Genomic DNA, 15,871 nt, shown 5'->3' with positions numbered 1-15,871 from the left:
CAGAGTGGGAGTAGATACGACACATGTAACTGACAAAGGGCTCACATCCAGAATATGCAGAGAACACTATGAATCAGCAAGAAAAAAATATCTGATGAAAAAGTGAAAAGATACCAAATTAAAATCAACGAGGCCAGGTGCAGTGGCTTCTGCCTGTAATCCCAACATTTCAGGAGGCCGAGGCGGGAAGATCACTTGAGGTCAGCAGTTCAAGACCAGCCTGGCCAACATGGCAAAACCCTGTCTCTACTGAAAATACAAAAACTAGCTGGGTGTGGTGGCAGGCACCTGTAATCCCAGCTACACGGGGAGGCTGAGGCATGAGAATCACTCGAACCTGGAAGGTAGAGGTTGCAGTGAGCCAAGATCACGCCACTGCACTCCAGCCTAGGTGACAGAGCAAAATTCTTGTCTCAGAAAAACAAACAAACATAAAAACAAAAAAACAAATGGAATACCACCACACATCCTCCAGGATAACTAAATAAAAAAGACTGAGAATTTTAAGTGTTGGTGAGGATATGGAGCAGTAACTCTTATTTAGTGCTGAAGGTAGTATATTGTGTGCGGTGTCAGCTGTTAGATTTTAAAATTAGCATATTCAGGACCTATGTATTTTACTCCTGGGGTAACAGAAATGTATGCATCAGAAAAGACATGTACAATAATTGTTATGGAGCATCTGGGGTTTGGTCTAGGGCCTGCTTCTGACAGCACAGAAAGTCAATCACTGAGAAGAGTATTGCCAGGGAAGGAGGTGTCAACTGAGTGCTGCAGCAAGAAGAACAATAAGTTAGTCTCAAATCTGTCTCCTTGACCAACTAAAATTGGGGGTTTTATATAGTGAGGAAGGCAGGAAAAGAGGCATTAGGAAGGGGTAAGGAAGCAATCATGATGGACGAGGAGTCTGGCATCTCATTGTCTGGATGCGGTCATCTGAGGAGTTTCAGTTCCTTGTCTGAGGGTCAGTTTCCCGAGGAAGGAACTCAGATGGGACAAATATAAGTTTGAAATTTTAAGATCAGGGAGGATCAATTTCTATGTTTATTCAAAAAACCATACATATTAGTTCTATGGGCCAGTGGGGCTGGTTTCAGATGTGCATGCCATCATCATTTGTAATAGGAAAAAAAATCTTGAAAAAATTCCAGATGAGACTTCTGGTTTCCAGCTTGGAAGTTGTCACTCCTGTCTCTCAAGAAAAAAGCTGAACAAACTAAAAATCAACTTTTTTTTAGGTTTATCAGATAATTGAGGTCACAGGGCAAACCACTACCTTTTTGGAGAAGCAGGTGAATACAGCTAATCATAGCTTACCAGGAGCAGAGGCCACTGGAGCCAGGACCAGGGAAAGAAAAACTAAACGACAATTGCCAAATTGCTGGAGGCTCAGTGTACACGAGCTTGAAATGTCAACATTAAGAAGGTCCCATTATAGGGGGCCCACACTTTCATAAGCCTAACTCCAGGGGAGCCCCCACCAGGTGCTCAGAGAGAACACCAGAGAAAGGCTCTCTCCTGATGTCCACAGGGAAGGGAAAAAGTAACCATTGTACAATACATCCAGGAGATTGTGTCTTAGCAAAATCCCTCCCTCAAGGGAAGCTGTATTGTGGAGGCTAACTGCCTTATGGTTTTCCACAGCCTGGCAGACCCAGGGGATGGGAAACAGCCAACTCCAGCCCCTTCTAGCCATCCTGTCTCACCTAAGCAGGGATAGAGAAGGGTACTGGTTGGCTGAGAAGCAGCCCAAGGCACAGGCTCTGCAACATTGAGACCTAATCATAGGTCTACAGAGCACTTCCCTGCCCTCCACACCTCAGCACCACATGAATAGGGCTCTTGCAACACGAGAGTACAGCAGACAGAAATGCAAATTTTAGACCTTAGAAGTCTCCGGGAAAACCCAAAGACAACAGAAGAGGATCAGAGGAAATTTTAGCCTCTAACACCTAGAGCTAGAGCAAACTGTAGACAGCTTAACTCCCAGCCAGAGAAGCAGCTTCACACTAAAGGTATACTTGCCTCAGTTCTTTTTACCCAGTCATATCTAGCATTCAACAAAAAATGATGACACACGAACAGGTGAAACAACACAGCTTGAAGAGACGAACAAGCATCAGAGCCAGACTCAGTTATGGCTGAGATTCTGGAATTATCAGACCAGAATTATCACACCAGAAATTTAAAGTAACTGTGAATAATAGGCTAAGGGCTCTAGTGGAAAAAGTGGATCATATGAAAGAACAGATGGGCAATGTAAGCAGAGAGAAGAAAATGAAACTGCCTTTGCAGAATTATAAGGAGAGAAATGTAACATGACTAACTCCATCTTGCTTCTAGCCTCACGGGCTAAATTGGTTTTTTGCTTCATCTATTATAGAGGCCAAGATAACTATGAGAGGAATTTTGTTTATAGCTCAACTCTGAGGAAAGGAAAACTACCCATCTCCTTGTTTGGAGGCTGAAGCCACATTCATAAGACAAAGTTAGCGTTCTTTGTAGGGTGTTGAATTTTGCTAAAGAAGAGGCAGAGTTAAACGGTGACCAGTCATCATTCAGCTTGTTTTTCCATAAGTTGCATCTGACCCAGAGTCATGGAACCCAGGGGTGCAAGATTTATAAATTTCCCAACTACTCCTACAGATAACATAGCTGTTGTGAAACTGAAGGGGAACTGGTCTTCGAGACATTTTTCAGATTTAGCACTTTGGTGGACCAAGAGCTGCCACCTACCTGATCCTGAGTCTCCCTCCCTGCTGGATAAAGACAGTTCTAAACAATTCTGCGATTTCCTCAATGTTCCAGTTTCTCAGCCCCCTGCCTGGCAAAGTACCATTAAAAAAAACCCCTCGTCTCCAAATTCTTGGAGGGACTGATTTGAGATACCTCTCCCTGTCCTCGTCTGGCTGGCTCTGCAATAATTAAACTCTTACTTCTGCAATACCTGTTGTTCTCACTGATCTTGGCTTTCTGGGGAGTGAGCAAGATGAACCCATTGTGCTGTTACGAAAACTCAAGAAAAGATCAAAAGGAAATGCTACAAATCAAAAACACTCTAACAGAAATTTAAAAATGCCTTTGATGGGTTCGTCAGTAGCTCGAAAATGGCTGAGGAAAAAAATCAGTAAGCTTGAAGGTATCTCAATAGAAACTTCTCAAACTGAAAACAAAGAGAAGAAAGAATGAAAGCCATAGAACAGAATATGCAAAAACTGTGGGAGAGTTTAAAAAGACATGCATAGTGGGAATACCAAAAGGGGAAGAAAGAAGGGAACAGAAGAAATATTTGAAGTAGTAATGGCTGATAATTTTCTAAAATTAGTGATAGACACCAAATGAAGGATCCAGGAAACAGAGAACACTGAGCAGGTTATATGCACTTACATATATCATAGTCACACTACAGGAAAATCAAAGAGAAAACCTTGAAAGAAGCCAGAGGAAATAAAACACCTTATCTGTAAAAGGACAAGGATAAAAACTACATGAGACTTCTCTTCAAAAACCATACAAGCAAGCAAGAAAAAACTCACTAACTTAGAATTCTGTATCCAGTAAAATTATCCCTTAAAAGTGAAGGAGGTCGATATGATGAATATGCTAATTATCTTGATTTGCTCATTACGCATTATATGCATTGAAACATCACTGTGTATCCCATAAATATGTACAATTATTATACAATTATTTTACATCAATTTTTTAAAAGTAAAGGAGAAATAAAGACTTTCTCAGACAAAAACTGAGGAAATTTATCACCAGTAGATCTGCCTGCCAAGAAATACTAAAAGTTATTTAGAGAGAAGGAAGATGCTATAGGTCAAAAAATTGAAACTTCATCAAAAAAGAGACTTAGAAGCCAGGCACAGTGGCTCATACCTGTATCCCAGCACTTTGGGAGGCGGAGGCAGGCGGATCACCTGAGGTCAGGAGTTCGAGACCAGCCTGGCCAACATGATGAAACCCCATCTCTACTAAAAATATAAAAATTAGCCAGATGTGGTCATGCCTGTCTGTAATCCCAGCTACTTAGGAGGATGAGGCAAGAGAATCACTTGAACCCAGGAGGTGGAGGTTGCAGTTAGCTGAGATCACGCCACTGTACTCCAGCCTGGGTGACAGAGTGAGACTGTCAAAAAAAAAAAAAAAAGGAGAGAGAGACTTAGAGAAGGAATAAATGAAGGGCTTCCTCATTCCCTCCCCTGAGGTCCTGGTGCCATGTTCAGCACTCAGATCTCCATCTATGCTGCATAATATGAATACGAAAAATGCTGACTATTTGGCTTAAAAAGGAAACAAACTTGTTTTCATAGCTGGAAACTCTATGTGTAAAGAACTGCAGTGGACATAGTGAGTTCTCTGACTCATGAAAGGGAGGAATGTAGTGCAAATGACCTGGCAAGCCTGTAAATAAGAAACGGGGCCAGACGTGGTGGCTCACACCTGTAATCCCAGAACTTAGGAAGGCCTAGGTGGGAGGATCACTTGAGTTCAGGAGTTTGAGACCAGCTTAGGAACATAGTGAGATGCCAGCTCTACTAAAAAATAAAATGAAAATGTGGTAAAAGCTATCTTCTCCTCAGCTCTATAGATGTTAACAAGGTACCTTATTGTGTCTTATGCAAAGGGAACATTTTCATTACAGTGTCATGATGCCAGGAAAGGTCTGGCATCATTTGAGAGCAGTCATTCAGAGTTTAAAGAAAAAAGAGTTAAATTATTTTAAGTGTAGACATTATGAGCTGTTTAAAAGCCAAATATTATAGTTTTTCAGACTAGAAATAGAAAGGCACTGAAGCATCCCTCAGGTTAAATTTCTAATAAGGTAAATATTGATTTTTATAGTACTCATTAAAATAAGCCCTTTGGGGTCCCACCTCCTTTCTTTTAAGAGAGTAAAGCCTTCTTGAGATGAAAAAGTGAGAAAATCACTGTGAATTATCCCCAGTCATGATTGGCCCATATCTTACTATGATCTCAGAAGGAGCCATTGTTAGAGAATTTCAACATCTCAAGATCATTGGCCAAGGCAGCTTTGCCAGGGTGACATTGGCCAGCACATCCTGACTGGGACCAGAGTGGCTGTGAAGGTCACTAACCATGAGTCCACAGAGCTTCTCCAGCCTCCAGAGATGGCCCCTCAAAGTCCAGAGTATGAAAGCCTTGAATCACCCCAACATAGGGAAACTATGGGAGGTGCCCAAGAAAACATCACCTGGTCGTGGCGAACGCTAGTGGAGGAGAGGTCTTCTGTACTTACCGGACCACGACCAGATGAGAGTGACCCAAGGCAAATTCCACCAGATAGCATCTGCCGTGCAGCACTGCCACCAGAAGGGAACTAAAACCAGAGACCTGCTTTTGGGTGCTGACCTGAATGTCAAGGTTGCTGACATTGGCTTCAGGGATGAGTTCTTCTCTGGTGACAAGCTAGATACCCTCTGTGGCAGGCCCCCTTATACGGCTTCACAACTCTTCGGGGACCAAAAGTACAATGGCCCTTTGGCGGCCGTGTGCAGCCTGGGAGTCATTCTCTATGTTCTGGTCACTGAGTCCCTGCCTTTTACTGGATAGAACTTCAGGGAGCTACAGAAATGGGTACTGTATTAGTCAGGGTTCCCTGGAGAAACAGAACCACCGTGATGGATGGATGGATGGATAGATAGATAGATAGATAGGTAGATAGATAGATAGATAGATAGATAGATAGATAGATAGATAGATAGATAGATAGATAGATAGATAAGATAGACAGACAGACAGATAGATAGATAAAATTTATTATGGGAACTGGTTCGTACAATTACAGAGGCCGAGAAGTCCCACTTTCTGCTGTGTGCACTCTGGAGAACCAGGAAAGCCAGCACTGTAATTCAGTTCTCATCCAAAGGCCTGAGAACCAGGGAGCCAATGATGTAACTTCCAGAGCAAGGCCAAAGGCCTGAGAGCTGGCCAGGGTTCAGGGCAGGGGGGACGGAGTAGGTGTAAGTTCCGAAGTCTGAAGGACTAAGAACTAGGCACATTGATGTTTGAGGGCAGGAGAAGATGGATGTATAAATTAACTTACTGAAGCAATGAATGTTTTGACTCCAGAGGAGATGGTAGGAGCTGGATGTGTCTATAATATGTTCAACAAGTATTTGTCCAGCAATTGTGTTTATTGGGCAGCTCCTGTACACTTGCATGGTGCTAGAGCTAGATAAGTAAAATGGAATACTTGTCCTCGAGGAGCAAGCACACGTGTGTATTCGGAGATTTAGTCCCAAGTATTTATTCAGCACCTTTCCATGCCTAGCATCCATGCAAGTGATGAAGCAGTAGCTCTGTGTTTTCTTTGTTGAATGGTGGAGATAAGTACAGAGGGGCCACTTCATTTAGTGTGAGGAGGGAAGTTAGGTTCCTACAGGGAGTGATAACTGAATGGCTGGGTGGTGGAAGTTAGGTTCCTACAGGGAGTGATAACTGAATGGCTGGATGGTGGAAGTTAGCGGGCCAAGGAAGAGGATGGGCAGGTTTTCAGAGACCTGACACTGAGAAAGACAGCAAAAGTGCATTTCAGCAGTGAGCACAGGGCTGGGCGGGTGGTAAAAATAGCACTTTTTTCTCTTTCTTTTTTTTTTTGAAGACAGATTTTCGCTCTTATTGTCCAGGCTGCAGTGCAATGGTGCGATTGCAGCTCACTGCAACCTCCGCCTCCTGGGTTCAATGGTGCAATCTCAGCTCACTGCAACCTCTGCCTCCCAAATTCAAGCGATTCTCCTGCCTCAGCCTCCCCAGCAACTGGGATTACAGGCATGCACCACCATACCTAGCAAAATTTTTTTTTTTTTTTTTTGTATTTTTAGTGGAGATGGAGTTTTACCATGTTGGTCAGGCTGATCTCAAACTCCTGACCTCAGGTGATCCAGCCGCCTCGGCCTCCTAAAGTGCTGGGATGAAAAAACAGTACTTATTTACCTGGAAAGGTAGGGCAGAGGAAATAAGTTCCAGGCTGTTGGGGACCAACAGAGGCAGAAAGCACGCTTCACTTACCTTACTGGGTTGCCTGAAACACAGACCCTGATTAAGAAGATTTCAGATGCACAAACATGGTGCTTTCCAGAAGATGTTCTGTAGGACACAAGGTGCTTGCACTAGATAAATAGGTCCCAGGGTAATCTTTGTTCAGAGATGCAAATGTCCATTGTGAAGCTGAAAAGGGGAAAAGTCCACAGGTTTCTAGAAGGTTTGGGCAGCTTTTCAACTGTGCATCTGGGGAAATTGGATGCACCTTGGGAAATGCCTTACCAGTGCTCCAGGGGCACGGATGCTGCCTGGCTCATCTAACAGGTCTGGGTCTCCCTGAAGATCCCGTCTTCTCCTGAGAGATCAACACAAGCTAGAGGCAGCTGGAGGGAAGGACAAAAGCACTAAGCTTTGTTGAACCTACTTCATCTCCTTTTGGTAGGTTTCTTCTGTGTTTAGCTCATATCCTAGAATTATTTTGCATCCATATAGAAAATCTATCACATAGTTATTTAACTTTTGAAAGGTTTTGTTGTCTCTAAAATCAAATCTGGTTAAATGTGGGACCTTCCAGCTACCATCCCCTCTTCCCTCCCTCCCACATCCCTCATGCATTGACTGTCCTTAGGAAGTGAAGTAGCTGTTCCTGGAATCCTTAGTCAAAATTAACTTGATGCCTGCTCGTTACTTTCTCACCATGTGTTAAGACACACACGCACACAAACTGGAGGATAATCACAATTTGTGGTGTGGAGGAAAACAAATATTATTTTCAATGAACTCTTGGTGTTCAAACCTTGTGGATTTCAGTACCTCCCGTATGTGAGGTTTAAAAATCAGAGAAACAGCCGGGCACAATGGCTCACGACTGTAATCCCAGCACTTTGGGAGGCCAAGGTGGGTGGATCACTTGAGGTCAGGAGTTTGAAACCAGCCTGGCCATCATGGCAAAACCCCATCTCTACTAAAAATACAAAAATAAACCGAGCGTGGTAGCGTACGCCTGTAATCTCAGCTGCTAGGGAGGCTGAGGCAGGAGAACTGCTTGAACCTAGGAGGCGGAGGCTGCACTCCAGCCTGGACAATAGAGCAAGACTTCCATCTCAAAAAAATAAAAATAAAAACAAATAAATCAGAGAAATCCATGAGTTTTAAAAGTGTCATTTAAGAGGGAGGAAAATAGAGACTTCTGTGCACTTGAGTGAGTGAACATTCACACATCTATTTCTGCCTTGCAATTTTTATGTGTAATGATGTCTTTATTTTGGACAGTTAGTTACATCTGAGAATAAGTACAGTCTGTTAACAACGCAGTACTACTTTCTCCTCTCTTTCTCCAGGACGGGTTAATGGCTTCTCACTCTCCTTTTCTTCTCCTCGTAGATACATCACACAGTTCTGTTGACACCCTCCGTGAAAGTCAGAGCTGTGTGGAACTCACTCCAGCGCCCCCACCCTCAGCAGCTGCCGCGCGTCTACCTGCCCAGGGCTCAGCCGCTGTGACAGACGCCCTGAGCTGCAGTGCACTCCAGGCTTCTGTCCTCTCAGACAATCCCCAGACAGAGGGGACGGAGATCTCATTTCGGGTGGGACTCTGGAGCTTTTTCCAGAGCCAGACTGCTTGGTGGGGACACTGGAGCATTCTGGAAGGGTCCTTGATTGAACATGTTGTGGCAGGTTTTTTTTTTTTGCCTGTCCTTCAGGCTGTGATACCACCCTTCAGGCACTTTCTCCGTGAATATGACTGGCACAGGGCCTGGCACATAACCGTGCTCAGTATCTTTCCTCTATAAGGGAGGCACACACACAGAAAAGAACTACAGGGGAATTTTAGGAGAGAGAGACAACTTTGTATGGCTGAGGTGAGAATCAGAACTGTTTTGTGGATGAGGCTGATGACAGGCAAAAATTAAAGTGTAGGTTCAACACCTCATTCACCAGAGAAATATTGGTGACTGAAAACAAACACAAGGCTTTACAATCTTGTGAAGCAGATGAATGTTCATCAATTAATTACATAAATAAATATAAATTTACACGAGAAGCAACCTAAATGTCCCATAGGAAAATGGTAAAATAAATGGTGGTAGGTTCTTTTCTTTAATATTATGCAACACTGAAATTGTTTCAGGGCTGGGCACAGTAGCTCATGCTTGTAATAACAGCACTTTGGGAGGCTAAGGTGGGAGGATTACTTGAGCCCAGGAATTTGAGACCAGCCTGGGCAACATAATCATGTCTCTACAAATAATACAAAAATTAGCCAGGTGTGGTGGCACCTGCCGGTAGTCTCAGCTACTCAAGGCTGGGGCAGGAGGATCACTTGGGCCTGGGAGATGGAGGCTGCAGTGAGCCATGATAATGCCACTGCAGTCCTGCCTGGGTGACAGAGTGAGGAGTGAGACCCTGTCTCAAAAAAAAAAAAAGAAAAGAAAAGAAAAAGGAAAAAACAAAATTGTTTCAAAGATTCATAAGATGAGTACAATAACACTGGGTGTTTAAAAAGTGGGATATAGGCCGGGCACGGTGGCTCACGCCTGTAATCCCAGCACTTTGGGAGGCCGAGGCAGGCAGATCACTAGGTCAGGAGTTAGAGACCAGCCTGTCTAACATAGTGAAACCCCGTCTCTACTAAAATACAAAAATTAGCTGGGTGTGGTGGCATGCGCCTATAGTTCCAGCTACTCGGGAGGCTGAGGTGGGAGAATCGCTTGAACCCGGGAGGCAGAGGTTGCAGTGAGCTGAGACCACATCATTGCCTTCCAGCCTGGGTGACAGAGTTAGACTCCGTCTCAAAAGAAAAAAAAAAGTGAGATATAAAAATACAAAAGAAATCCCTATTTTATAAAAACAAATGCATATTTGTCTATGACAGGAAGGTTGGTTACAGACCACAGTGAACAGTGGGTTTCCCTGGTGATGGATTAGGAAGCATAGAGCATCTTCTCATTCATGATGAATGTTTTGGCAGGAGGTAAATGGATTTGTTTTTCCATTGTTTAAATTTACACTTAGATGCTTTGCTTGCTTTAAACGAGAATTAAAGCTTTAGCATGTATCCCTTCTCTCTCTTTGAGTTGTTTCTTTTGGTTTTGGTGGCGCAGGAGTAAGGTGAAGGTCACCCGGCACTTGTTGCGTGGGTTATGTGCCAGGGAAGAGGCCCTGGCAGAGCGGGGTTTTGAGAGATGTGACCTCTGGGCTCTCATTCCCTTTCAGCACCTGTAGCGTTCATCTCCTCTGTCTGCTATTTGTCTCGTTTTGGGTTTTGTCTGCTGTTTCTGAAAGCAAAAACTTGTGTGCAAGGAGAAAGTTCTAAGAAATGCTTCCAGGGATGATGATGAGAGTTTGATTTTCGAGTGAGTGTTTCTGAGCATCTGATTAAACTCGTATGTCAGTATAAAAATGTACATTGTTCTGGATTAGTTCCATCATTCCATAGCGACAGCTCCCCTCTTCTACAGTTCCCACCAAAAGGGACTATTTTGTTTGAAAGCTTTTTCCTTGGGAGCCACTGGTGTATTATGTTTATCAGCTTTTAAAAAATTCTGTTTCTGTTTTTTTCTTTAAAGTAGCTAGGCGTTTTTGAGCTGAAAATCAAAAGTACCTATGGTATACCCATGAAGGTAGAATAAGGCATATAATTTGTTATACAATGTGAAAATTCTAGAAGGTTTTTTTTTCTCTAATCTGTGAAATTTTTTCTTTCAAGATAGTTTCTCTGTGTTCTCTAAATTTTTATTTTGAAGACCTACTGGGTCATTTAAAGTGAGACCAGTTGGACCAAGCATGATGGCACATAAACTTGTCTTTTATGATGTCTTGGACTTACCTTCCTTTGCAAAATAGAGATACTGAGGGTTGGCCCTATAAAGATGGGGGCTATTTTTGCAATCAAGAGATGATGAAAAAAACTCCTACTACTTTCCTTATACCCCAAATTACACAATTAGTGACTTATGCTTTTAAGTCTTGAAGACTTTTCATCATGAGTTTCTGTTAAAATATAAATATCCAGGATGGAAAGCAGCTTCCACCCAGAATCTTACCAGGGTTCCTGCCACCACCTGAGAGGACAGAGTGGACTGACCTGGTGGGAAAATTCATCCCTGCTGGGCCTGAGGGATAGGCTGGAAGGAAACTGGCTTCACCAAGGACTTTTCACAGCTGCTCCTGGTTCTGCAGTGAGAGATTCTAGTACACAGATTGTACAGTTACTCAGAAGAACAAGGGTATTGCATATACATTTCACCTGCTTGAAACTGGTTGGCAATTTGCTTTATTCTCTTTGCTGATTAATTTATAGCCTATTCCATCTTTCTCCTCCCTTTCCTGGCAGTTGCTGCTCTTTTTAGGGATTGTGGTGGGGAAGACACTATGATTTTCTACCAAAGTGTTTGTTACAATTCAATTCCATCCTACTATTCTGGGAAAATGTGTATCCTCCCACCTCTCAACCATCCTCCTTTCCCTTTCTCAGTTTTTGTTCTGCTTCTGCAAGTTTTCTTAACATGTGGGCGATGGAAGCGTTGAGCAATTTTGGTGAAATAAAATTCCATTTACCAACATGTGAAGAGTACGCATTCAGGGACTTCCAACATAGGTATACAATAAACTGTGGACAGTGTTTGAGGAAACCCAGCTGTTTACTATCACAACATGATGAAATGAACAATGGACTCGAGCCTTTCCGGGCTCGGCTGGCAGCCCCCGAGTCTCAGTCCCCTTCTAGGAAGAAGTGCACCAGTGTCACCGTGTGCAGGGAGAGAGAGTCATATGGCTCTCCACCAAGAACAGCTCCCATCCCTCCTCTGCCTCACCCCTGCCTCCTGCGAGCGTCATGTTGAGAGACATGCCTTCCCTGCTGCACGAAGGAGTTTGTTAGCAAGCTCTGGGAAACATCTGGTTCCCTGAACTTCCTATGTACCTCATGGTGGGAGATTTTGAGAAATTTCACCATTTATCAAAAATGGTTTTCAATGTTAAAAATGGTTCTTTTTAGTTTTGTTCAGTCTTTCTACCTTTTTCTCAATGTATTTCCCATTTTTACTGTACATATTCATATACATAATTTTTTTTTAAAAAAAAGGGTTTTATGCCTGGCGCGGTGGCTCACGCCTGTAATCTCAGCACTTTGGGAGGCCAAGGCAGGCAGATAATGAGGTCAGGAGATCGAGAACATCCTGGCCAACATGGTGAAACCCTGTCTCTACTAAAATACAAAAAGTTAGATGGGCGTGGTGGTGCACGACTGTAGTCCCAGCTGCTCTGGAGGCTGAGGCAGGGGAATGGCTTGAACCTGGAAGGAGGAGGTTGCAGTGAGCTGAGATTGCACCACTGCACTCCAGCCTGGTGACAGAGTGAGACTCCGTCTCAAAAAATAATAATAATGATAATAAAAATTTAAAAAGGGGTTTACAATATATAGTTTTTATCACCTAGTTACAGCTAAATATTGTGCACATTTTCTCTCTTCTACAACAGTTAAAATAATTACATTCTTTGGAAGAAACATAAGTTTTTAAGTAGTCTCATTGGGAAAATTGAGGTAAAATTTTTTTCCAAAAAGACTTCATTTTATTTTACAACGCCTTGAGCAAAAAGGGAAGTCCTGTCTTAGGTAACTTTCTACAGATGATAGAAACTTGCCCGTCAATTAACCTTGTAACTTGCTTCTCTACACCCACATAATCATGAATCAGGTGATCCACTTTGTCTTTTCCAATCTATTTCTCCCACGTGCTTCCTCTTTCCTATCCAGTCTCGTCATGCAGATGAACTTGCCTTACCTCAGCACTTCTGGCTCCTTCCTTTAAAAAGAGATGATATTAGTTGACTTTGATCAACTCTACTCAAACTTTATCCTCAGTTCCACATTAGGATTAGCCTTTAATAATCTGAAGATATAATTCAATTGCTTAAAAGAATTGTTAGAAGACCTTGGTAGAATTACATATATCAAGAAACTCTAGACTCAGACATGATGTAGATATGACTGACTTTCTTTTTCCTTTTTTTTTTTTTTTGAGATGGTCTCACTCTGTCACCCAGGCTGGAGTGCAGTGGTTCGATCTCAGCTCACTGCAACCTCTGCCTCCCAGGTTCAAGCGATTCTCCTGGCTCAGTCTCCCAAGTAGTTGGGACTACAGGCACCCACCACCACACCCGGCTAATTTTGTATTTTTAGTAGAGATGGGCTTTCACTGTGTTAGCCAGGCTGGTCCTGAAGTCCTGACCTCAGGTGATCCACCTGCCTCGGTCTCCCAAAATGCTGGGATTATAGGTGTGAGCAACCGCACCTGGCCTCTTTTTTTTTTTTTTTTTTTTTTTTTAAAGTAATTTCTCAGGGGAGGACAGGGCAGAGGTAAGAAGTAGTTGGTACTGTAAGGAAGTGTTAGAGACTTTTATGGAAAGGTGTTCATTATTTTAAGGCAACTAACAAACGATATCTTTCAGTCAGAATATTGGAGCAGCAGCCTTTACTGGTCATGAAATTTGCATGATATCTAAACTTGTATTTGCAGAAAAAGGTAAATGTTGATTAATAGCAACTTTATATAGAAAGGTAGATGCCAGCATAAAAGTGGTGCATGCAGACAGTGGTAGTTCTGGAGTCCTGGTCCTTGAGCTGCTTGTCCATCACAAGGCCATCACACCCAGGTAGAAATGCCTGGGGCAAGCAGCGGAGCTGTCCATGTCAGCATTTACACAGGGAACGCTTCTTGGACGGCCGGGTGTCATGGGGCTCAAACTTACAGCTGTCATTGTGTGTGTAATACTCACAGGTCTGTCCATAGAAGGAGGGGGCTCAGGCACAAAAGAACCCCAGCATGCAGGTTCCCCAGTCAGACAGTGGGTTCTGTTTAGCTCCTTACTGTCTTGTATCCCCATGGAAGGGATATACTGGGAAGACTGTGGGCGAACTGCAGGCTCCTCTTGAGGCTGAATACTGTCATCTCTGAGGCCAGGCCTCATGAGGTGAACGTGCAAGTTCATGGTGGCCCAACCCAGCAACAAATCCCACTTCAAACGCCTTGAAATGGCCATGATCAAAATTACACTCTGACATTGTCCCCTGAACATCTGGGCAGGCCAGAGTATAGGAGAGGCAGAATTATTCATTGTTTTTAGTTAGGAGGGAATGGCTGATGGTTGCTTGGCTACTCCACAGACTCACGACAGAACAGCTCCTTCTGGATCCCTCATCCCCTTGCAAGCTGGGAGCTCTGGTCGGTGCTTCTCAAATCGGTTTTATTTTTCTGAGTCAAAGGGGCTGCTGACATCGTAGGAGCCAGAGCACCTGAAGCAAATCTATTCCCAGCTTAAAAAGTGCAGATAAGGAAATTGCCAGAGTGACCATCACTGATTTTGCTCCCTGGGGCTAAGTGCACCTACCGGGCATGCTGAGTACTGCCCCCTCCTGCCATCCAGTGGCATCAGGGACTGGCGTGGTTCCCAGAGCTTAGCTACCTCCTCTGCCTGTCTGTGCAGGGCCGGTTTCAGCTGTGTGCAGCCTTCAAGCTTCAAGCACAAAGGATCACTCAGTGGCTGAAGAGCAGGAGCCCCAGGCACCTCTGGTAGTTCATTGGAGTGCAGGAGCCCCAGGCACCTCTGCTAGTTCATTGGAGTGCAGGAGCCCCAGGCACCTCTGCTAGTTCATTGGAGTGCTCGGTAATCTTCCTTCAGCTCCAGCAACGGGCTCCTCAACAAGTATCAGGTAGAACTATTTTGCATTCATTTGCAGCTAACCATTAAAAAAATTGCCCACTTGTTTAGAAAACAGCCACAAGCTATGCTTTGTGATAAAAATTTTCAAATGGTTATTTTTCTCAATGAGTAAGCACCACAATCAAGTACGAAAAACAAATAGTCAAAATCTTTCAATATATGCAATATATGTGATTAACATTTTAGTATGAAAAATGTTAAGAATAAGCAGTTTTAAAACATAAAAAATGTAATAACATGAAAATATTTTAAACATTACTGTAAATGAAAAAAAAGCATATATTTTTAAGCATCAGATTGGCAGAGATGGGAAAACCCACATCATGCTCTATACCCATGAGAGACTGGGAAAAGCACCTCCTCATATATTACTGGTGGGAGCATTCATAGACAACACTTTCATAAGACTGTTTGGCAATGTGTGATGACAGTTTAGAATATGCACACTCTTTTTCTGACATGGGAATTTCTTCTTAACTCATCCTAAGATAAACGGACAAATCCCAAAGGAGACTGGCCCAGGATAGCTGAGTGCAGTGTTATTTATTTCCCGTGCCATCAGTGGAGCCTGCTGTGCCTCCTGTTCCGCTGATGTGCAACTCACTGGAATCAGAGCTTATGCGCAGCCCCAGGGCAAACCCAGGGTACCCGGCTAGTGACTGAAAGGACATTTCTTCTGTTCTAGGTGGAACAGTCACAGATTCTAGTGCAGGGGCCCTGACACTTGGTGAGCAGCATCCACTTTGCCTTTCCCTGAAGCAAATCATTAACGTCCAGCACACAGCAGTTGTGTCAGCTCTGCAGATGGAGCCTGGCCCATGTGGCTGCTGTCCCCAGGGCTCAGCGTCCCTGCTCTGAGATCCACCAGCAGGTATTTGGCCAGGGCAGGTCTGGTCTCCCGCCCTGACTGGCACCAGCCAGGATTAGAGACTGAGTGGCCTGGGGCTCACAGTTAGAGAAACAGCCAGCTCCCCCTTTCCTCCCTCCTTGTCACCTCCTTTCCTCCCTCCTGTGTCACCTCCTTTCCTTCCTCCTGTGTCACCTCCTTTCCTCCCTCCTGTGTCACCTCCTTTCCTCCCTCCTGTGTCACCTCCTTTCCTTCCTCCTGTGTCACCTCCTTTCCTCCCTCCTGTGTCAC

At 43.8% G+C, this 15,871-nt stretch overlaps 1 pseudogene; it reads right to left on the bottom strand.

Moving 5' to 3' along the window:
* Positions 1-13,491: 13,491 nt before the first annotated feature.
* LOC105542902 lies at positions 13,492-14,074 on the bottom strand (annotated as a pseudogene).
* Between the last annotated feature and the right edge of the window lie 1,797 nt (positions 14,075-15,871).

Source organism: Mandrillus leucophaeus, unplaced genomic scaffold, assembly GCF_000951045.1.
Source record: "Mandrillus leucophaeus isolate KB7577 unplaced genomic scaffold, Mleu.le_1.0 Scaffold27, whole genome shotgun sequence".
Lineage (NCBI taxonomy): Eukaryota > Metazoa > Chordata > Mammalia > Primates > Cercopithecidae > Mandrillus > Mandrillus leucophaeus.
This window is presented reverse-complemented; position numbering and strand designations above follow the sequence as displayed.